Source organism: Scyliorhinus torazame, chromosome 10 (genome assembly GCF_047496885.1).
Source record: "Scyliorhinus torazame isolate Kashiwa2021f chromosome 10, sScyTor2.1, whole genome shotgun sequence".
Lineage (NCBI taxonomy): Eukaryota > Metazoa > Chordata > Chondrichthyes > Carcharhiniformes > Scyliorhinidae > Scyliorhinus > Scyliorhinus torazame.
Window position 1 is genome coordinate 18,869,972 of NC_092716.1, and position 24,678 is coordinate 18,894,649.

Consider the following 24,678-nt stretch of genomic DNA (forward strand, 5'->3'; position numbering starts at 1 on the left):
ATTCTGGTCGCCACACTACCAGAAGGATGTGGAGGCTTTAGAGAGGGTGCAGAAGAGATTTACCAGAATGTTGCCTGGTATGGAGGGCATTAGCTATGAGGAGCGGTTGAATAAACTCGGTTTGTTCTCACTGGAACAAAGGAGGTTGAGGGGCGACCTGATAGAGGTCTACAAAATTATGAGGGGCATAGACAGAGTGGATAGTCAGAGGTTTTTCCCCGGGGTAGAGGGGTCAATTACTAGGGGGCATAGGTTTAAGGTGAGAGGGGCAAGGTTTAGAGTAGATGTACGAGGCAAGTTTTTTACGCAGAGGGTGGTGGGTGCCTGGAACTCACTACCGGAGGAGGTGGTGGAAGCAGGGACGATAATGACATTTAAGGGGCACCTTGACAAATACATGAATAGGATGGGAATAGAGGGATACGGACCCAGGAAGTGTAGAGGATTGTAGTTTAGTCGGGCAGCATGGTCGGCACGGGCTTGGAGGGCCGAAGGGCCTGTTCCTGTGCTGTACATTTCTTTGTTCTTTGTTCTTGTTCACTGTTAGGAGGCCTGTACATCACTCCCATTATGGTTTTTTTGCTTTTGTGGTTCCTCAACTCTACCCACACAGACTCCACATCATCTGACCCTATGTCGTTTAGTGCTATTGATTTAATTTCATTCCTAATTAACAAGGAAACCCCGCCCCCTCTGCCTACCTCTCTGCCTTTTCGATAGGTTATGAATCCGTGGATGTTTAAATGCCAGTCCTGAACCCCCTGCAACCACGTCTCTGTGATGCCTACCACATCATACCTGCCAGTCACAATCTGGGCCACAAGATCATCTACCTTGTTCCGTACACTGCGCGCATTTAAATATAGCACCTTTAATTCTCTATTGACCGTCCCTTTTTGTTTTCTTAGCGTGGTGGACCTTGGTTTACTGAGCCTTTCCAGACACTGTGTCATATTTTGTGGGATGGGGACTATCGTAACCCTTCCTGAGTTCTGTCTTTTCGTGCTTTTTTGTATTCCTAAGCAGCTACGTTTCCCACTGATTACTTCACCTCTTGGTTCCCTGACTTTCCCTTCCCCCCCCAATCTCTAGTTTAAAGTCCTATTGACCACCCTATTTACTCTTTTCGCCAGAACACTGGTCCCAGCTCGGTTCAGGTGGAGACCATCCCAACGGTATAGATCCCCCCTTTCCCATGAAAAGAAACCCCTCTTTCCCACACCACTCTTTCAGCCATTAACTTCCCTTATTCTTGCCTACCTCTGCCAATTTGCACGTGGCTCGGGCAGTAATCCGGAGATTATGACCCTTGAGGACATGTTTTTTAATTTGAATCCTAGCTCTTTATAATCTCTAAACAGGTCCTCTTTCCTAGACTTGCCTATGTTGTTGGTACCGACACGGACCACAACAACTGGGTCCTCCCCCTCCCTCTCCAGTATCCTTTCAAGCCGGTGAGAGATGTCCCGCACCCTAGCACCGGGCAGGCAACATACCATGCGGGACTCTTTATCCTGCTCACAAAGGATACTATCTATCCCCCTGATAATAGAATCCCCTACAACTACAACTTGCCTATTTACTCCCTCCCCTTGAATGGCCTGCTGAACCATGGTGCCTTGGTCAGCTGACGCATCCTTCCTGCAGCCCTGTTCGCCATCCACACAGGGAGCAAGTGCCTCATACCTGTTGGACAGGGTCAAGGGCTGAGGCTCCTGAGTTCCTGACTGCTGGTTCCCTTTACCTGCCTGACTTGCAGTCACACCCTGCTGTCACTGGCCACTGGCAGGATTTAAACTACTTACTCTGACAGGTGTGACTGCCTCCTGAAACAGTGTCCAGGTAAGTCTCCCCCTCCCGGATGTGCCTCAGTGTTTGATGCTCAGACTCCAGCTCATCAACTCTGAGCCGGAGCTCTTCGAGCAGCCAACACTTACTGCAGATGTGGTCGCTGCAGCTCGCAATGGGATCTGCCAGCTCCCACATCAAGCAGCTCAAGCACATCACCTGACCAGCCATCTCTAATTAATTAATTAGTTTAATTTAAGGTTACGAGTTTAGCTGTGCTTTTTTAAAATTTGGGGCAGATTTGCTATGAACCAATCAGATCACAGCTTCCCTCTGACGTCACTTTTGGGAAAAAAACTGGAAAGCAGGAAGTTACCATTAGGTTTTTATACTCACAGAGACTGCTCCTCCTCCGACGAACGGCTCCCAAAATTAGGCCAGAAGAAAGAGAGAGAACAAAACAGTAGGGAAAAAGCACCTTCTCCCACTCTTCACCGAAACAGCTTACCTGTTATTCACTCCCCTTCTCAGCAAGCACTCACTCAGCAACCTCTGCGCCCTGCATGATAACACCTGAGGGAAAATAAAACAAAAACTACTTACCAGTCACCAGCCAATCCCTTACCTGCAGGCTGTGGCGTCACGGTTCAACTTCTTTCTACTCCTACCTGATCTCGATCCTTCCTTGATCTTTACAGCCGTTGTTTTATTTTGGGTAAGAGGAGGGGGTAGGGAGGGAAACGCTGAAGAAGTGGTTCGGGTTTAAGTGTCATTTGACAACAGCTCCTCCACAAACTACCTTCAAGTTAGGGTGACCATGATGGAGGTATGCAAACTTCCCTTGCAACACAAATCAGCAGCTCCGCTCTACTGCCCTCTGCTGGATGCTTGTCTTCAATCGAACAGCTAGGGTCTCTAGCTCAGGTACACCTTCAAGTTAGGGTGACCACGATGGAGGTATGCAAATTTCCCTTGCAACACCAATCAGCAGCTCCGCTCTACTGCCCTCTACTGGTCGTGGCCACAGATGGTGACATTATCGAGGTCCGGGAATGTGGCCCGTAAACCGTTCCGGTCAACTATTTGGTCCATCTCTCGTTGGAAGACCGAGACCCCATTAGTGACACTGAAGAGAACCCTTAAGAAGTGGTAGAGCCGCCCATCTGCTTCGAAGGCAGTGTATTTGCGGTCACTCGTGTGGATGGGGAGCTGGTGGTAGGCAGACTTAAGATCCACCGTGGAGAAGACCTTGTATTGCGCGATCCTGTTGACCAGGACAGAGATGCGGGGGAGGGGGTACGTGTCCAGCTGCGTAAACCTGTTGATGGACTGACTGTAGTCGGTGACCATCCTATGCTTCTCACCGGTCTTTACAACCACTACTTGAGCTCTCCAGGGGCTGTTGCTAGCCTCAATGACACCTTCCCTCAGTAACCGTTGGACCTCTGACCTAATAAAGATCCGATCCTGGGCACTATACCGTCTGCTCCTGGTGGCGACGGGTTTGCAATCCTGGGTGAGGTTTGCAAACAGGGAAGGCGGATTGACCTTGAGGGTCGCGAAGCTGCAGACAGTGAGGGGGGGTATAGGGCTGCCGAATTTGAAAGTTAGACTTTGGAGGTTGCATTGAAAGTCCAACCCTAGGAGTGTGGCCGCACAGAGGTGGGGAAGGACGTAGAGTCGGTAGTTTTTGAACTCCCTTCCCTGGACCGTGAGGTTAGCTACACAAAACCCCTTGATCTCTACTGAGTGAGATCCGGAGGCCAGGGAGATTTTTTGTTTGACGGGGTGGACGGGAAAAGAACAGCGTCTTACCGTGTCGGGGTGTATGAAGCTCTCTGTGCTCCCAGAGTCGATTAGGCAGGTCGTTTCATGCCCATTGACCGTTGTTGTAGCAGTCGAGCGTGTTCGGGGCCGAGACTGGTCCAGGGTCACCGCGGCTACTCGTGGCAGCAATTAAGTGTTCTCTTCGGGCGGTGTGTGGTCAGCCAAACTGGGGTCCTGGGAGTCCATCCAAGATGGCGCCGCCCATTGGTCACACATGGCTGGGGGTGCACAAAATGACGGCGCCCATCCATCGCACGTGACGTCTGCGGAACAAGATGGCGGTGCCCGGAGGCCGCACGTGGCCCTGGAGGAGGAAAATGGCGGCGCCCGCTGGCTGCACGGGGACCGTGGAGAGGGTTGTGGTGGCGGTCCGTATTCGCCTCCGGAGACCACAGCAACCACCCGGGCCTGGCAACTCGCCACGAAGTGGCCCTTTTTGCCGCATCCCTTGAAGAGGGATGAACGGGCCTGACAGCGCTGTCGGCGGTACTTGGCTTGCCCGCAAAAATAGCAGCGGGGCCCCCCCGGGGTTGCCGGGCTGTCTCGCAGCACAAGCTTGTGGGGGGATGGGAGATGCCTCGGGGTCGGCCACGGGGGGGGTTTCACGTTGCCCAGGGGACTGCCGCGCAGTCGGGGACGTAAGCGCGGGCGTTTCGGGCGGCCACATCCAGGGAGCCGGCAAGGGCCGTGCCTCCTTGAGGCCGAGTGTCTCTTTCTCCAGCAATCACTGGAAAAGTGTCCCGGATCAAAAGTTCTGTGTGGTCGCTCGCCGAAACCTGCGGGCAGCTGCAGTTTATCCCCAACACCAGAAGCTCACGGTAGAATTCTTCCAGTGATTCCCCAGGCATTTGTCGCCTCGTCGCTAGTAGATGTCGGGTGTAGACCTGGTTTACAGGGTGAATATAATGTGCTTTCAGCAGCTCCATTGCTGCATCAAAATCGTCCGCGTCCTCGATGAGGGTGCAGCTTTCTGGGCTCACCCTCGAGTGCAGAATTGTAGTTTCTGTTCTCCTGTGGGCGTGTTTTCGGCCGTTCCGAGATATCCGTTGAAGCACGCCAGCCAGTGCTTGAAGGTTGCCGCTGAGTTTGCGGCATGGGGGCTGAGTTGCAGACACTCCGGCTTGATTCAGAGCTCCATTCTTTAGAAACTAGCGTATTAAATTGATGCACGATCAATAACCCCAGAAGTGGGATTGGAGACAATTGAAGGCTTTAATACGCTAGATGTTTCCCCCAGCAGCGCAGATACAGAAGAAAGCTGCTGGGGCGGCACGGGCTCTTATACCCCGTCTTGCAGGGCGGAGCTAACATACAAGCTTAATCAATTGGAACAAGTACATTCTCCACCAATGGTATTCCGGCATTACCAGGTACCGTAATCCTCCTAACACAGACTACCACATTGAGTTTTGGTAACTCAACTCAAAGCTTAAACTTTTGGCCTGTCCAGCCTAGTTCTACATTTGGTTACAGCCAGCCTTCCCCACAAAACGCTTGAAAGAGTTTGAGACGTGACTACCATCGGATGTCACCGCTGTGACAGTCCTGTTTTTGGGGTGAGGATTTTAACCCTCAGCTCCCCGCCGGGTGGGATATAGCGGTTGAATAAACTCGGTTTGTTCTCACTGGAACGACGGAGGTTGAGGGTCGACCTGATAGAGGTCGACAAAATTATGAGGGGCATAGACAGAGTAGATAGTCAGAGGTTTTCCCCAGGGTAGAGGGGTCTATTACTAGGGGGCATAGGTTTAAGGTGCGAGGGGCAAGGTTTAGAGGAGATGTACGAGGCAAGTTTTTTACACAGAGGGTAGTGGGTGCTTGGAACTCGCTGCCAGAGGAGGTGGTGGAATCAGGGACGATAGTGACATTTAAGGGGCATCTTGACAAATACATGAATAGGAAGGGAATAGAGGCATACGGACCCAGGAAGTGTAGAAGATTTTAGTTTAGACGGGCAGCATGGTCGGCACAAGCTTGGAGGGCCGAAGGGCCTGTTCCTGTGCTGTACATTTCTTTGTTCTTTGTTCTTTGATATTACAGTTCCACCATACTGAATGGAGATTTAAATGGCTTCCTGCAGCGACCAAAGAGATGACATGTTGCGGTGGGGGGGTGGGGTGGGGGTGTTGGGGGGTGGGGTGGGGGTGTTGAGGGGTGGGGTGGGGGTGTTGGGGGGGATGGGGTGGGGGCGTTGGGGGGGTGGGGTTGGGGTGTTGGGGGGTTGGGGTGGGGGTGTTGGGGGGGTGGGGTGGGGGGTTGCAGGGGTGGGGTGCGGGTGTTGGGGGGGGTGTAAAATCCTGGCCCAGCTGCTCCTCCAAATGAACAATGAGGAGATCGGCTGATTAACAAAGACTTAAATTAATAATAATAACCTTGATTAGTGTCACAAGCAGGCTCACATTAACACTGCAATGAAGTTACTGTGAAAAGCCCCTAGTCGCCACATTCCGGCGCCTGTTCGGGTACACAGAGGGAGAATTCAGAATGCCCAATTCACCTAACAAGCACATCTTTCGGGACTTGTGGGAGGAAACCGGAGCACCCGGAGGAAACCCACGCAGACATGGGGAGAATGTTCAGAATCCACACAGTGTCCCAAGCCGGGAATCGAACCCGGGTCCCTGGTACTGTGAAACAACAGTGCTAACCTCTGTGCTACCGTGCCGTCCCAGAGGAAGTCACATTGCTGACCTAGATTTTATTTGATCCTCATTTCACACAACCTACCATCATGAAAATATATCACTGATATTTGAGCAAAGGGGATAAATTGAAAGGGTAGGTTTTACTTATTGAATTTCTAACAGGCACTTTCCAGTTTGGATTATGGAATAAAAATCATAGAATCATAGAATTTACAGTGCCGAAAGAGGCCATTCGGCCCATCGAGACTGCACTGGCCCTTGGAAAGAGCAGCCTACCTGAGCCCACACCTCCACCCTGTCTCCGTAACGCAGTAACCCCACCTAACCTTTTGGATGCTGAGGGGCATGAGCGGAATTCTCCGGGCCCCCAGCTGCGTGCTTCTCGGTGGCGTGCTGCTTGGCTGGTGGCGGAATTCTACCTTCCTGCCGCTTATCAATGGGTTTTCTCATTGATGCCACCTCACGTCGCCTGGAAACCCGCACGCGGGGGTGCGCTCTCTAGCGGGAAAAGAGAATCCGAACAGCTGCAGAATTCCGGCTCGTAAATCCCACTCCAGAGACTTGAGGAGGTCATCCAAGTTGACACTTCAGTGCAATGCTGAGGGAACACTGGACTGTCACAAGTGCTGCCAACCAGATAGGATGGTAAGCCAAGACCCTACCTGCCCTCCCAGATAGATGCAAAAGAACCCATTGTATTATTTCAAAGAGCAGGGGAGATCTCAATATTTACCCCTCAGCCAAGATCACTAAAATAGATCACTTATAAATTAACTGCCTTGATTCCTACATTACAGCAATGGCTACACTTCAAAAGTACTTCATTATTTTCACAACACTTTGAGAAGTCTTGAGGTTGTGAAAGGCATTACATAGAACGTAGAACATGCAGTGCAGAAGGAGGCCATTCGGCCCATCGAGTCTGCACTGACCCTCACTTAAGCCTTCACCTCCACCCTATCCCCTCCTAACCTTTTTTCGTCACAAAGGGCAATTTATCATGGCCAATCCTTCTAACCTGCTCGTCTTTGGACTGTGGGAGGAAACCGGAGCACCCGGAGGAAACCCACGCAGACACGGGGAGAACGTGCAGACTCCGCACAGACAGTGACCCAGCGGGGAATCGAACCTGGGACGCTGGTGCTGTGAAGCAACAGTGCTATCCACTTGTGCTACCGTGCTACCGTTAGATAAATCTCTCCTGGATGCCCATTGAGCTTTGCCCCAGGAGGTCTGTGGGTTTTCGCTGCCCTCTTGAAGTCGACCAAACAGCACAAGTCAGGAATCTTCAGATCTATTTGCCCCAATTCTAAACCGCGTATTGCCTTTGCCCTGGAAGAAGCCCAGAATGTTTCAGAATCCAGTGAAAAAATTCAGCTGGAAAGGGTTAAACACATTTCTTGTACTCTCAAATATGGAGTTGGCAGGAGACCCTTATTACATTTTTCTTTGACTAAATATGCATCGGCACAAAGCAGTGTTTTACAAGGGAGTGAGATATGGTGTTATCCTTCACAAATGCTGGCTCGATGGACTTAATTCAACATACTTCACTCTTTGTTCAATTTATGTGAACCAGTCAATGGGATTAAGTGATTACAAGCTAAGGCTTCATATGTGGAGCACTCCTCCCCAGCACAGCTTGACTGTCCAGTTCAGAGTGTTGTTCCCTGACATTAATAAGGAATGAATGAACGAGCTGATCCGTAATGGATGAAGCCAGAGGAAGTCGCACTACCGGCTGAGATTTTGGGCTGTCCTGCCTTTGCATTGAATATAACAATGGAATATTATTTGTATATTGGCTTAAAACCAACAAAATGCAATGATGACCATTTCCCTTCAGTGTTTAACCATTTCAAATGGAAAATAACCTAATATTGTTACACAGCAGCAGGATCAATTACATAATTAGACCAGAGCTAGTGTTGCTGTGGAAATTGCTAGATTTAGCAGAGCCAGTTTACCTTGATGTACTTTAGAGAGAGTGCTACCCTTTGCAAGTTGAACATACGTTAATGTTTGAAATACACGCGGGAAAACATCAGAGATAACAGAAGCATAGAACTGGATGAATGGTTTGTTTTATACTTAGATTTTTCAATTTATGTTGTGTTGATAAAAGGTTAGTTGATTTTATAGTTTTTTTGCTGCGATTTATATGTTTTCTTTTCCATGTGCTCGTGGGGAGTGTGATTGATGGGTAATGTCTTTGATCCGGTCATGTTGGAGATGCTGGGCAAGTTCAGGCCTAATGGGAGATGGGTTATTACCCAGGGAGAGCGCATTTCAACAAAACTGAAGGGATATTTTGCAGTGTTTTTTTACTGAATGTTGAAGCTGTGATGCTCCATCGAGAAAGATTGGAGGCAGCTAGTTTAATCCTGGATCTAATTGGAAACCTGGGCAGAATCTGGGGAGCGCCGTTCCAATGGGAGGGTCGAGATGTTAGGAGGTCATCTGTGTGACTGTCAATAGACTTCCCCCTGGGCTTTGTGGAACATGAATTTCTCTATTAAACAAGTGGGAACTCGCCCAATAGCGAATGTATGGTGGGAGCTTAAAACCCGCTATTCCAATCCAGATGGGTATCTCCATAGGTCCCCAGGCTTGGATGTGTGTATTATAAGCCACGGCAGCTGCCTTTTTCGGGATTGTAATAAAGAGATTTAGTGATGGAAGACTGGTCTTGAGAAAGTTTCACATTGGCGACAAGGTTGAGATTAGACACATCAGTCCAGCATCTATCACAGGTCATTGATCTGCTGGCAGAACAGATGATGCAGACCTTTAAAATCGGTAAGAAAAAACAACCAACAGCATCCATAGAGGCCAAATTGGCATCGTTTTTATTTGATTATAGGATCACTCCTCACACAACAACAAGAATCGTCCCAGCAGAACTGTAAGTGCGATGGAGGCTTCGTACGAGATTAAGCCTACTCATCCCAAACATGGCAGGGAGGGTGGAGTCCCAACAAGACAATCAGAAAAGAAGTCAGACTCCACAAGAACTGAAAGAAAATTCAAACATGTGATCTGGCCTTTGTGAGGAACTTCCAAGATGGTTCCAGCTGGGACCCTCGAGTCATATTGGAGAAAATGGGACCAGTATCCTACCAAGTGAGGTCCAGGATAAGGTCTTGAGAAAATAACTGGACCACTTCAGAAGTAGGTACAAGCCACTAGTACAGGGCAACAACCCGAAGCGAACTCTGCGTCCATCTCCTCTGATAATGAGAACACAAGTTCCAAGATCAAAGTAGAGGAAGCTGGCATTCCGACTGAAGCAGATACCAAGGAGGAGCCCATGTTAGCTACTCTTCGATACACCATCTGGAAGCGAAGATCTCCAATTTGTTTCATCCTTCCAGATCAGCCCTACCCTCGATGGACCTCAGACTGATTGCAAAGTGGCAGAAGTGACCCCCCTCATCGGAGGAACACTGAAGGAGAAACAGATTTGAGGGGTGATGAATATTATGGTGGCCACAGAGGATACTTGGGAACATGAATAGATCTCCCCATGGGCTCGTTATCGCAATGAAGAGGTTAGATGATGGAAGACACGTATTGGCAAAGTTATCACAAGGATGATTTTTACAGTTAATGATGGATTAGTGATCCATGGGGTTTACCAATGCTTGATTACCCCAGTGCTGGGCGGCACGGCAGCACAGTGGTTAGCACTGTTGCTTCACAGCGCCAGGGTCCCAGGTTTGATTTCCGGCTTGGATCACTGCCTGTGTAGAGTCTGCACATTCTCCCCATGTCTGCGTGGGTTTACTCCGGGTGCTCCGGTTTCTTCCCACAAGCCCCGAAAGATGTGCTTGTTAGGTGAATTGGACATTCTGAATTCTCCCCCAGTGCACCCGAACAGGTGCCGGAATGTGGCGACTAGATGCTTTTCACAGTAACTTTATTGCAGTGTTGATGTAAGCCTACTTGGGACAATAAAGATTGTAAAACAGCTTACATATGTTTGATTCACATCAAATTATGCTCAACACTAATATAAATCTGTTGATCCGGTTTTGAAAGTATTAATTAACCCCTAGCATCCAGAACCAAGCAGGAGAGAGAATTCCAACTTTCCACCATCTCCAAGTTCTTCCTGATAGCAATTCTAATGGTCAACCTCTCATTTTAAGAGTTGAGCTACTTATTGGAATTATTTATCTGCATTTATCCAATGGAATTGTTTTATTATTTAAATATCTTGACTGGACAACCTTCTAGACTCAAGGGCACACGAGTAAGGCTTATGCAATCTATCCTCACAATTTAACTCTTCATGCCCTGTTATTATTATGGTGGATCAATTCTCTTTGGCCTTTCAAGGTCAATATCTGCTTCCTGAGGTCTGATCCTCGGACAATATTATGGATGGTGTCTGACCAAGGTTATCTACATCCTGATAAATAACTTTCACACCTTTGCGTTCCAGCCCACATATGATAAAAGGCATTACTCCTTTATCTGTTTTGATGATGTTTTAGTGATTTGTGTGCTGGATCATTAAAAGTTTTATGTATCCACAATGTTTTTGGTCTCACGCCATTGAGGACATGGGAGAAAAATTCAATTAGGCCCAATGGGTAGGCACCATACAAACAAAGTGCTTCCTGCTCATCAACATTGTTGATTGTGCACCCCAGCACGAGGTGTGCTGCTTGCTAAGATCCAGATGAGTTGTATCCCAGGCTGCTGTGGGAGGCAAGGGAGGAAATTACAGGGGCTCTGACCCAAATTTTTAATTCCCCTCTGACCACAAGGGGGGTGTCAGAGGGTTGAAGGACAACTAATGTGGTTCCACTTTTCAAGAAGTGTGGTAGAAGGGTGGGTGGCACGGTAGCACAGTGGTTAGCACTGTTGCTTCACAGCTCCAGGGTCCCAGGTTCAATTCCCGGCATGGGTCACTGTCTGTGTGGAGTCTGCACATTCTCCCCATGTCTGCGTGGGTTTCCTCCGGGTGCTCCGGTTTCCTTCCATAAGTCCCGAAATACGTGCTTGTTAGGTGAATTGGACATTCTGAATTCTCCCTCTGTGTACCCGAACAGGTGCCGGAGTGTGGCGACTAGGGGATTTTCACAGTAACTTCATTGCAGTGCTAATGTAAGCCTACTTGTGACAATAATAAAGATTCTTATTAGAGATAAACCAGGGAATTACAGGCTAGCGGGTGTCGCATCAGTGGTAGGGAAACTATTGGAGAAAATTCTGAAGAAAAAATAATTAATCTCCACTTGGAGAGGCAAGATTTGATCAGGGATAGTCAGCGCGGCTTTGTCAGAGGGAAGTCATGCCTAACGAATTTGATTTAATTTTTCGAGGAGGTGAATGGTTGTGTAGATGAGGGTAGTGCAGTTGATGTAGTTTATATGGATTTCAGCAAAGCCTTTGACAGGGTCCCATATGGGAGACTGAAAAGGCAGTTAAAAGCACATGGGATCCAGAGTAACTTGGCAAATTGGATCATAAACTGGCTTAGTGGCTGGAGATAGAGGGCAGTGGTAGAAAACTGTTATTATGACTGGAGGCCAATCTCCACTGGCATACCGCAGTAATTAGTGCTATGTCCTTATTGTTTGTGATATATATAAATAAAATAGATGCAACTATCGAGGGGATGAAAAGTAAGTTTGCGGATGACATGAAGATTGACAGCGTGATTAACAGTGAGGAAGAAGGTCTTTGGTTGCAGGAAGTTATAGATTGGTTGGTCAGATGAGCAGATTAGTGGCAGATGGGATTTAACCCTGAAAAGTGCGACGTGATGCACTTTGGAAGGAGTAACAAGACAAGTGAGTACTCAAAGAATGGCAGGACACTAAGAATCTCAAAGGAACAGAGGGATGTTGGGGTGCTTGTCCACAGATTCCTGAAAGCGGTTGGACAGGTTAATAGAGTAGTTAAAAAGGCACATGGGACACTTTCTGTTATCACTCATGGCACAGATTACCAAAGCAGGGAGGTTGAGGGGCTGTTTAGCACAGGGCTAAATCGCTGGCTTTGAAAGCAGACCAAAGCAGGTCAGCAGCATGGTTCAATTCCCATACCAGCCTCCCCAAACAGGCGCCGGAATGTGGCGACTAGGGGCTTTTCACAGTAACTTCATTTCAAGCCTACTCGTGACAATAAGCAATTTTCATTTCATTCATTTTTATGTTGGTGTGGCCACAGCTGGAGCATTGTGTGCCATTCTGGCCATCTCACTGTAGGAAGGATGTGATTGCACTGGAGCGGGTGCAGAGGAGATGCACCAGGAATTATACCTGGGTTGGAGCATTTTAACTAGTTCCGTTTTGTATGGATTATTGAATTTGGTGTTGATAAATTTGTTATGGAATGGTTGTTTAACCTGAGGTTTGTATTTCCCTGCTTCGGCCACGATGACGCGGTGATGGCCCATCGCAGTGCGATAGAAAGGTGAGGAATGGTGAAGCAGCTGTGACATGGGCCCTTTCTCAGGGGAATTGGAGTCTGAGTCTGGACTGGAATTTCATGGGCATTCTTTCAGGAACAAAGGTTTCCCAGATACCTCCTCTTTCCCCCTCTTCTCCCTCTTCCTCCTCCTCCTCAGGCCCTATGAAGGTCTGATCGCAAGGCTGCCCCCATACCATAATCAGATCGTGGGGCAGGCCAACATGAGCTTAGAGACAGTCCAATGAGTGCCAAACAACTACCCCAACACTCCAGGCAGTGGATTGTTTCAGCGCCTCAATGGTTTGCTCCCCCACGGTCTGAATTGCAGCATGACCCTCATTGCTGCTGTATTCACACCTGTTAGGGCTGCAGAGGGCACTCATAAGCTAGATGTAGAGTGAGTGTCACTTGTCACCCAGCAGGATGAATGTGTCTTGCCTGCTCCCAGGATACTGCCATTCACTGACAGGGACCTTCGAGGCATGGTTGTCCTTGTGATTTCAGAACATCTCCCCATTGATGTATGGAGCTCACATTACCACATGTATGCAGTCATTCACTCCCCTGCATTATTGTTCGGCTAAGCCACCTGTCCACTCATCCTGCTTCTCCCTAGTAAGAGAGAAGATGATGAGTTCTTTTTCCTTCTGTCCAGGGACTCTGATGGAGCAATAGAAGAGATTGTAAAAGGTTTGTGTTTCAAAGGGCCTTTCTTATAATCACTCAAAACCCACTCTATCGGGGAAGACATATGATTTAATCCCTCACTTGTGATCCATGACTCTCAAACTATATACACATGTTCCCGACAGCCACAAAAGGTTTTGAAGCCTTCTAAATTACAAGACTGACTTGTCTGGAAGTGCAACTTAATTGGTATTTTTAAACCAAAAACCACAATTTTAAACCAGAGGATGTTTGATTTCAAATTACATGAAAGTGATAAATTGGTCCAATCAGTTAACACACCAGCTTTTCACATCTGGTTTGGAATTCAATTGGCTGCAGTGTGAAAATGAAAGTGTAAACTCTCTTCAGTTGCAGTGGCCTTACCAGAACAGAGGGTTAGTTTGTTTGATCAATCCGAGTTCCTTGGGTCCTGCAGTGTAAAACTGTCCATAATTCAGTGTAGGCGTGCGCCTCGTTTGTGGTGTCATTCAAGAGAGGTCGTGACGATAAATGAAGTGGGAAGGCTGCACAATAGCTACAGGTGTAGCCTGACAGAGTGGGGTGGGCACAGAATAAAGTTAGCTTCACTTTGCGACATGCTTGACTTGGGGGTACTTGGTTTGACATTGGTTGGCAAAAGTTGAAGGCTTCTTTCAATTCTTCCCTACTCAGAGAAGTAGCAAATAAGTGACAGAACGGACCTTCATATTCTCAGAGGCTACGCACCATCTGTTCTGCGATCTGAACCTCATGCCGGCTGCTGTGGTTGTTTAAAACAAACACAGATGGAAATTGGGGATTGGAATCAGGGCAGTGCGCAGACAATCCCCTTTAAGACGTCTAACAATATTAATGATACACACCGGAGTGCAACCAGCAGAGTGAGAGATGTTGAGCACAGTAAGTAAGCCAGATAGATAATGGTTCATGTGTTTTTAATTTGTATTGATTATTTTAATCAAAAAATATCTAGACAGGACAGGACAAAGGTCAATAAATGCTCGTCATGTTTATGGTTGCTTACAAATAGGCTTCAACAGGTCTGATGGAAAAACATTGGAAAATTAAAATAGCTTGGTATGTAATTAGAATGTTAATGCTGTACGGCACTTTATAATGTGATCTAACTGGCAGGGCATTGGAAATAGTTTCAATGGCTCGAAGAATTTATTCCTGTCAACAGTTCACATTCAGCACATGTATAACTATGCAGAATGTGGGAAAGATACACCAGCACAATGCATGAACAGTTCCAATAATGTACAGGTTGTGAATTAACACCAATGATTTATCCTGCATTTCCTCTAGTTAAACAATGGGGAAACTAAAGACTTTGATTGCTGGCACTTACGGCAATCTTCAAAAGCTCATTACTGGGGCGGGATTCTCCGACCACCCGCCGGTTCGGAGAATCGCCGGGGGCTGGCGTGAATCCCGCCCCCGCCGGTTGCCGAATTCTCCGGCACTGGATATTCATCAGGGGCGGGAATCGTGCCGCGCTGGTCGGTGAGCCCTCCACCACCCCCCCCCCCCCCACCCCCCTGCGCATGCGTGGGGATGACGTCAGTAGCCGCTGACGCTCCCGCGCATGCGCGGAATTCCGCCGGCGGCAAAGTCCTTTCGGCCCGACTGGCGTGGCGCCAAAGGCCTTTCCCGCCGGCCGGCGGCCAGCCAACCACTCCGGGGCGGGCCTAGCCCCTCAAGGTGAGGGCTTGACCTCGAAAGGTGCGGAGAAATCCACACCTTTGGGGCGGCCCGACGCCGGAATGGTTCCCGCCACTCCATCCCACCGGGACCCCCCGGCCCGCCAGGTAGGGGAGAATCCCTTCCTTCCCACTCCCCAGCCACTAAACTAAACACGCTCACTAAAGCAAAGCATGGCAGAGACAGAAAACCTGAAAAAAAACCCCCACAAAATCCTGAAAATACTCTGTCAGTCAGGCAGCAGGGGCTGGATTCTCAGTTGCTGTGGCTGAGTGCCAACGCCAACAGCGAATGCATGGTGCTGAAAACGAGGAAATCGACGCAAAACCCTCACCGATCCCTGTACTGGTGAGGGGCTAACACCGGCGCCGCGTGGAACACCCACGAATCATGCGGAGAATGGCCGGAGGATCACCGGATCCGTGCATGCGCAGAGCTGACAAGATGCAGTCGCGTACGCTACACCCCCACCGGTTGGCCGGGAAACATGGCGCTGGCCGTGCTGGACTGTGTACCCGCCCACCCCGACCCCACAGCCCATGCCCCTGGCCAGCCTCCCCAGTCCCCCCAGCCCTAACAGAAGCCCCCCCCCACCCCCGGCCAGCGGCAGGGAAACCGGCCGAGTGTAGCGGCGTTGGACACTGTCCGCACCCGGCACATCCGGTTCCTGACCTCTGGAACCACACATGGCCCGTGACCTTTGGGAACTCAGCCCATCGGGGGCGGAGCATTGCGGGTGGGCCGACGGATGATGCGCCAACGGTCTTGCGGCTGCACGGAGCGCACGTCCCGATAATGGCGATTCGGGGGGGAGCGGAGCATCGCGAACCGGCGTCAAACCGGCGCTTTCCGGTGTCGGAAGCCACTGCTGGTGCAGCAGCGAGGCCCACACCAGAGATTGGCACTGGAGCCCAAGGAAACCAAAGGGATTCCCCAGTGAGGAGTGGGGAAGGGGAGATGAACTTAAAGTTAGACTGGGTTGGGCGGGGGGGACGGGGGGACGGTGGTCTTACCCTGGGTCCCTCTGTTCCTGCCAATGGGTGCCTCCATTGGGCACAGAGTATCCAGAAAGAAAGAAACTCCCTCCCCACATGGACAGGTGCCAGGCTTACTTGCCAGTGTTGTGCATGGCATAGCTGCCACTAGTTAAAAATCAGAATCAGCAGCAGGATGAGCCCCTTACAAAGACACTTAAGGGCGTCAACCAGCCTCTGGACTGGAAGGTTGTGCTCGAGCCTTCCTAACCCAAAGGCAATGGGAACTCACTTCACACCTTCCTAGCTGAGCACATGGCACCCCCTTCCTCTGAACCTTTCTCGGGGGTGGGTGGGGTCAGGTTGGGCTGGCTCGACTAAATTCTGCCCACCATTTCAGGACTGTGGTCATTCATCAGAACAGAGGAAATTTAGAAAGGTAATGGGCTTGGAGAAAGTGAAAGGGCAAGAAGAAGAACGGGTAAGATCCGTGACAGGGAAGAAGGCAGGAGAAAATTTGATGACAACCGATTTTGTGGTTCAAGAGCCTAAAGGAATGGGTAAAGTAAATAAACAGAGGGTAGGCCTAGATGAAGTGAATGACTGATTAAGAAGCCATCCAAATGCAAAATAAAAGAATTAAGAAAGAAACAGGAGAAAAACCAAACCAGCGAAAAGAAAATACACAAACAAGATGGAGGCAGAGGTTAAGCTAAAGTTGTTGAACTCAGTGTTGAGTTCAGCAGGCTGTAGAGTAATGAGCCGTGAGATGAGATGTCGTTCCTCAAGTTTGTGTTGAGCTTCATTGGAACACTGCTTTCAGCATGTGTACGATATTTGGCCCATGTCTTCTCGGTCGCAAAGGCCACGTACTTGACCCAACTTAGCCCATGGCTGCCTGAGAAAGCCCAATCCACGTAACCTCCATACCCGACTATTCCAATGCATCTGTTGTCAGCCCTTCATAAACCTCAGCTTATTCAAAATCCAAATCCTATATTCTGCCCACACCATCTGTTTACTTCGTCTCCTTGTCCTTACTCAACTGATTTAGATCTTGAGTCATAAAACTCTCATCGTTTTATATTCTCTTCTTCTCAAAATCTTCCCTGATACCAGCCTTTTAACTTCCTCCAACATTACATCCTACCCCCTCCTCTGACTCTGGCCTCTTGAGCTTCTCCTTCACCCTCCCCTCGCCCCCCTAGTTGTCATTGACAACCATGCTTTGAGCCACCTCACGTTTTGAGTTACATCCTTTACTCGATCTGCCTGTCCACAGTCGTCGCCTCCTTCACGACGGTCCTTCAAGCCAATTTCTTTTCTCCCTCCCAACATCTCCCTCCTTCACCCAACACCCCATATTTTAAAAATCATGGGGTGGATTCTCCATTTGGGGGATTAAGTGCTGAGCATGTGTAGCTTTTCATGACCGACAGCTCGGCGTGAATCCTCACCGATTCCAGTACCGGTGAGGGACTAACACCGGCGGCGACTGACACCCCCGCCGCCCACACCGAAAACGGCCCGACAATGGCCGGGTCCCGGGTCACGCTTGTGCACGGCCGACGACCAACACCGGTCGCACCATACAACATGGAGCCGGCCGTGCGCGAACCCAAACCCCCATCCGTGACCCCCACAGCCCACCCCCTGGCCACCCCCCACCCAGTCCCCCCAGCTCTAGCAAAAGCCCCCACAGCCAGAGGCACAGATCCCGGCCGAGTGTGGCGACACTGGACACAGTCCGCCAGCCGGCACGCCGGGTTCCCTGACCTCTGGGACCACACGTGGCCAGCGCCATCGGGAACTCGGCCCATCGGGGGCATGGCATCACGGGTGGGCCAGCCGATGGTGTGCCAACGCCGTTGGAATGGTGCGTCACAAAGACGGCAGTTTGAAGGGGGCGGAGCATGGCGGACCGGCGGCAAACCGGCGGCGGCCCCGATTTCAGCATGGAAATCCATTCTCCGCCCGATCGGCGATCACAATTTCGGCGTCGGGCTACAGAGAATCCAGCCCTATGCCTCTGTGAAAAGCTTTCAATGACAGTTTTTTGAAGTGCTGTACAAGTACATTTGCTGGTTCATGTCCTGTTACTCATGACTAACACTGAAATCTGTTGTTTCGAAAAACAAACCTTAAAATAGCAGGTGATGGTCATATGACTGGTTAATGTTGCACTCTGAGCCGATCTTGTTTGTCCTTTTCTGTAAGTTGACAACCCTGTCACTCTTGCTTGCATCTGCAGTCACTCAGGGTCGCGTACAGTGAGGAATGTCGGGATGATCCTATCACATCTGTCCCGACAATGTGCAACGTCAGGGATATGGGAACTGGCTGCAGGGAGTAGGAGTGTACCATTGTTCCCTGATTTGGCATAGCTCCGGAGTGACAAAACACTGAACAACTTCTCTTTAATGTTTTATTAAAGGAGCTTTTTTTGAAAAGTAGATTTTACTCATCAATAATTCCACAGAACAAAATTTATTAACAGTTTGGGAGGGGAAGGAAAGGAGTAACATTTCCTGACAACTGAAGTTGTCCATCTTCTGTTGTTGGCGAGAAAACCGTATTATAATGCCTCATTTTTTTCTGTTCTGAATTATTATTCCCACAAATCATCAGTTTGCATTTATTTAATACCTTTTAATACAGTAAAACATCCCAAGGCACTTCCTGGAGAGTTGTTAAGCTGAAATCTGACACTGAGCCACATAAAGAGAATTGACAGGTGATCAAAAGTATATGGTCAAGTGTACAGAGGTGCATTAAAGAGCTTTCTAAAATGAGGAATGAGAGGAGGAGTGATATCATAGAATCATAGAATTTACAGTGCAGAAGGAAGCCATTCGGCCCATTGAGTCTGCACTGGCCCTTACAAAGAGCATGCTACTCAAGCCCACGTCTCTACCCTATCCCCATAACCCCCATTTAACCTTTTTTGGGGGGCACTAAGGGCACTTTTTGCATGGCCAATCCACCTAACCCGCACATCTTTGGACTGTGGAAGGAAACCGGAGCATCCGGAGAAAACCCACGCACACACGGGGAGAACGTGTAGACTCTGCACAGACAGTGACCCAAGCCGGGAATCAAACCTGGGACCCTGGAGCTGTGAAGCAACTGTGCTAACCACTATGTTACCATGCTGCCCATAACTCGCAGAGAATGGTTTCGATCCATTGGCCCCTGGGTTATGGGCCCAGCACGCTTCCGCTGCGCCACACTGCTCCCTATAGGCACTCGATAGGGAGCAAATTCCAGAACTTTGGGCTTAGGCAGCTGACACAATGGTGGGACAATGGGAATTGGAAGTGCACCAGCGGCCGGATTTGGAGGAGCACAGAGATCTCAGATATGAGAAATAGATCCATGGGTTGGGCCCGGAGATATAATATATGAGAAGCGTAAATATCACACAATGAAAATTGACCCAAAAGTACTTTTACCACCCTTGACAGATTACTTAGAGCGATCCCAGCGCTATGCACTTCATGAATGTGTTGACTTACAATTGACTATTGTTATACTTTCGGAATCCAATTAAACACTAGGTATAAACTAAACACAAGGGGTGATATTATCCGGGCCCATCCGTGGCGGGACCCGTTACGAGCGAGAACGGAAAATTGGGCTTTCCACCCAAAGCTCCATTCACTTTCAGCAGCACCGGCAAATGCCAGGCGCGAACGAACGAGGACGGAATATTTCGGCCAGGAACACGGAATGAGTGAGAAAGAGCAATTAGCTGATCAAGCTCACTGATTTTATTGAGTCATGGTCTTAGAAAGTTAGGCGTGCCCCATGCAGCAGTGAGTGCAAATATAAAATTTAGATTTGTGTTCCCGTTAAATTGTGGACATTTATATCTATTTTAGGATTTTTCCAACAATAAACCACCAATGAGAAGAATGCCGTTTCAAAATCTCAAACAATGTGAGGCAGACCAGATCTAACCACAGAATTAAGTCAGAGACTTGTGTACCAAATAATCGAGGCTTTGCAAGCCACATGTGCTCCACAACCCCCAGCACGAATGCCCTAAAATATAAACTGACATTTAGTGGACATTCTTTTCGAATTAATGACTGGAGAGAAACTAGTCATCACAGTTTAAACCTCTAACAAGAACGATAATCCCTGAAATTTCCCTCCGACACCTGACACTATCGCTTCTTTGAAAAGCCATTGTGATAAAACTCCACGACAAATCTATCATAATAATTAAAATTACTCAACTGTAATTGGCTAGGTTCAACAAGATGACTTTCTAAAGTCTGAACACGGGCTTCAGATTTCATGAGAGATTTGATATTGTGTGCCTCCTTTTATCTGCACGACACTCATGGACTGACTAGCTGAGGCATATCTCTGTTTTTATGTACTGGTCGTACTTTCAGTTGCTGCAGTCTTTGAATTGCACCACCCAAAGTGATGGAAGGAAACAACAAAAGCTTGTCACCATGTCCGTGTTTGGCTAAATTAAAAGTTATTAACTAACACGTTAAATATTTTTGCATAGGATTTCTATAGAAATCAATTACAGAAAATATCGAACCATAGAATTTGGCAACACAAAGGTCACGCGGCCCATTCTGCCTGTGCTTCCTCTTTGAAAGAGCTACCCAATTAGTTCCACTCCACTGCTATATTCCCATAGCCTTAAATGCTTTACCTTTTCAAGAATGTGATGCAGGTAAGGAATTGTCATATTTTATATTTTTTGAAGGAATGTTAGTGAAATCTGGATTAAGATGCATACAGACATGTGACTGCTGGAGTTGTGATTAATATGTCATAAAAGTGAGGTAATCATTGATTTACAGACAGTCTTCTGCTCTAGATATTGAGAACCATTTCCTTGTTTACAGTTAGCTAGCTAATGGAATATTGTTAATGTTTGAAGTACCTGGGGTGTAGATAATTTATGAGGGATATTGTGTTTGGTCCTGGCTAAGCAAGTCAAGGGACATCTTGTAAGAAGGGTCAAAATAATATCTTGTGTTTTGGGTACAGATGATGTAGTTTATGGGAGGGGCCAGGCCTGCCTGAAAAAGCAATTGATCTGAGAACTGTCACCCCTGAACAGAGGTGTTTCAGTTTGGTCTGAAAGGTTCTCTCTCCAAAGATTCTGCACAGAGAAAAGCCAGTAGGAACCTGGGGCGGGATTCTCCAACCCCCCGCCGGGTCGGAGAATCACCGGGGGGTGGCGTGAATCCCACCCCTGCCGGCTGCCGATTTCTCCAGTGTCGGGGTTTTGGCGGGGGCGGGAATCGCGGCGTGCTGGTCGGCGGCTGCTGGCGGCCCCCCCCCCCTCCCGAGATTCTGCAGGCCGCAATGGGCCGAGTGGCCACCCATTTTCGGCGGGTCCCGCCGGCGTAAATCACAACAGGTCCTAACCGGCGAGACCTGGCTCCACGGGCGGCCTGCAGAGTCGGGGGCGCGGGGGGATCTGGCCCCGGGGGTTGCCCCCACGGTGGCCTGGCCCGCGATCGGGGCCCACCGATCCGCGGGCAGGCCTGTGCCGTGGGGGCACTCTTTCCCTCTGCACAGGCCGCTGTCAACCTCCGCCATGGATGATACGGGGAAGAACCCCCTGCGCATGCGCTGGGATGATGCCAGCACACGCTGGCGCTCCCGCGCATGCACCAACTCACATTGCGCCGGTTGGCGTGGCACCAAGCCCTTCCACGCTGGCTAGCGCGGCGCCAAACACTCTGGCGCCAGCCTAGCCCCTGAAGGTGCGGAGGAGTCCGCACCTTCGGGGCGGCCCGCCGCCGGAGTAGTTCACGCCACTCCTCGGCGCCGGAGTGTCCCGCCCCGACGGTTTGCGGAGAATCGCGTCCCTGGTTGTTAACTTTATCATGAGTAGCATTTGAAATATATTGGTTTGCTTAATTGGAATACAGTGGCAGTTTTAGGAAGTAAGTTAAGGTTTTCTCTTTTCTTTTAGAGCTGTTGTTACTGTTAACTGTAAAGCTATTTCTTTGTTGCTAATGTAGTTAATTCTGTGATTAAATTACAGTTTGTTTTGATAAAATGGTACCAATTGGTCAGTGTTATCAGTCCCGTGGCGCAGGAAAGTTTCCTTACAAATTGTAAATAGTTTGGTTCTCGTCTGGGATTCTAATAATTAAGTAGTCTGTTGACAGTTACTCTTGAATCTATTTCCGCCTGAATTATTATTAACCCTATTGCTGCGAAAACAGTTTCCTTCTATTGCTTCTATCAAAACCTTTCATAATTTTGAACATACCTATTAAATCCTCCCTTAAACTATTCTGTTCTCAGATGAACTATCACAACCTCTCTAGTCTTCCATAGAACTGACCTTCCTAATCCCTGGTACCATTCTCTTCACGGCCTCGATATTCTTCCTCAACATATTGGGGCAATTCTCTGGCTGTGTCCCGGCCCACATCCCGCTATGTTGGGAGAATAGCAGGAATGTCCCTAAATGGGGTTCATCCTGAGCGTGATGCTCCCAGTCCACCGCAGTTGATGTAATCTGGGTCATGCCCTCACCGAGTGCGAATCAGATTATCATATTATAATAGCCGTGTAAATATGTTGGGGCGGTTTGAAGCTGGATTCTTCTAGCTCCTGTATTCTCCCCCTTTGCTTACACAGCATGAAGCCGGTAAGAATCAGGGGCGAAACTCTCCGGAAACGGCGCGATGTCCGCCGACTGGCGCCCAAACGGCGCAAATCAGTCTGGCATTGCGCCGCCCCAAAGGTGCGGAATTCTCTGCATCTTGGGGGGCCAAGCCCTAACCTTGAGGGGCTAGGCCTGCGCCGGACTGAGTTCCGCCCCGCCAGCTGGCGGGAAAGGCCTTTGGTGCCCCGCCAGCTGGCGCGGAAATGACATTGCCATGGTGGAGACCATGGCGAAGGCGGAAGGAAAAGAATGCCCCCACGGCACAGGCCCGCCCGCGGATCGGTGAGCCCCGATCGCGGGCCAGGCCACTGTGGCGGCACCCCCAGGGGCCAGATCGCCCCGCACCCCCCCAGGACCCCGGAGTCCGCCCACGCCGCCTTGTCCCGCCGGTAAGAGAGGTGGTTTAATCTACGCCGGAGGGACAGGCATTTTAGCAGCGGGACTTCGGACCATCCGGGCCAGAGAATCACGGGGGGGGGGCCCGCCAACCGCGCGGAGTGATTCCCGCCCCCGCCGAATATCCGGTGGTGGAGAATTCGGCAACCAGCGGGGGCGGGATTCACGCCAGCCCCCGCCGATTCTCCGACCCGGCGGGGGGTCGGAGAATCTCGCCCAGTACTGTTTTCATCACCTTGGGTGAAATTCTCCGGCATCGGCGCGATGTCAACCGACCGGTGCCAAAAACGTCGCAAATCAGTCTGGCATCGCGCCGCCCCAAAGGAAGCAAAGGGGGAGAATACAGTGGCCGAAGTCCCACTGCTGTCATGCCTGTCCCGCCGGCGAGAATCAAACCACCTCTCTTACCAGCGGGACTAGGCGGCGCGGGCGGGCTCCGGTGGGGCGCGGGTAGATCTGGCCCCGGGGGGTGCCCCCACGATGGCCTGGCCCATGATCGGCCTGGCGAAGTCCTTTCGGCCCCGGCTGGCATGGCGCCAAAGGCCTTCCACGCCAGCGGGTGGAGCGGAAACCACTCCGGCGTGGTTACGGTGAGTACTTGGCCCCTAAAGGTGCGTAGAAATCCGCATCTTTGGGGCGGCCCGACGCTGGGTGGTTCACACCATTCCATCCCGCCGGGACCCCCTGCCCCGCCGGGTAGGGGAGGATCCCGGCCCATGTTTTCGTAATGGCTACGAGGTCAGATCCATTTATCTCGATTTGCTCAGTCAGTTTGTCTACCTTACTTCAAATGCTTCACACATTAAGATACAAAGCCTTTTGCCATTTACAATCATCCTTACTTTTCCTTGTACTGTGACCCAATTTGCCTCTCACCCTTGATTATCCTGTCTACCATTTTTGCATTTTGCTGTTATTTATTTTGTTACTGCCCTTGTCTCTCTTTCCCTTCTCATCCTGCTTAGGTTCCCATCCCCCTGCCATTCTAGTCTAAACCCTCCCCAACCACTCGAGCAACTACTCGCCCCAGGACATCAGTCTCAGTCCTGACCAGGTGTAACCTATCCAGTTTGTGCTGGTCCCACCTCCCCCAGAACTGGTCCCAATGCCCCAGGTATCAGAAACCTTCGCCCTTGCCAAGAAACTCTTCAGCCACATATTCATTCGATATATCCTGCTGTTTCTACTCTGATGAGCACGTGGATCTCAAATAATCCTTTGAGGTCCTACTTTACAACTTACTTCCTAGCTCCATATATTCTGCTTCTAAGACCTCATGCCTTTTTTTACCCATGTCATTTATACAATTGTGTTCCACGACCACTGGCTGTCCACCCTCCCCCTCCAAAATACCCTGTAGCTGCTCCAAGACATCCTGAACCCGAGCATCAGGGAGACAACATACCATCCTGGAGGCTTGTTTGTGGCCACAGAAATTCCTATTTATTCCCCTTACAATTTACTCACCTATAACCATTGCATTCCAATGCTTTTTACTCCGACCTCTGCAGCAGATAAAACTGTGGTGCCTCCATTACCCTCAACAGTATCCAAGGCAGTATATATATTTTGCAGGGGAATGGCCACT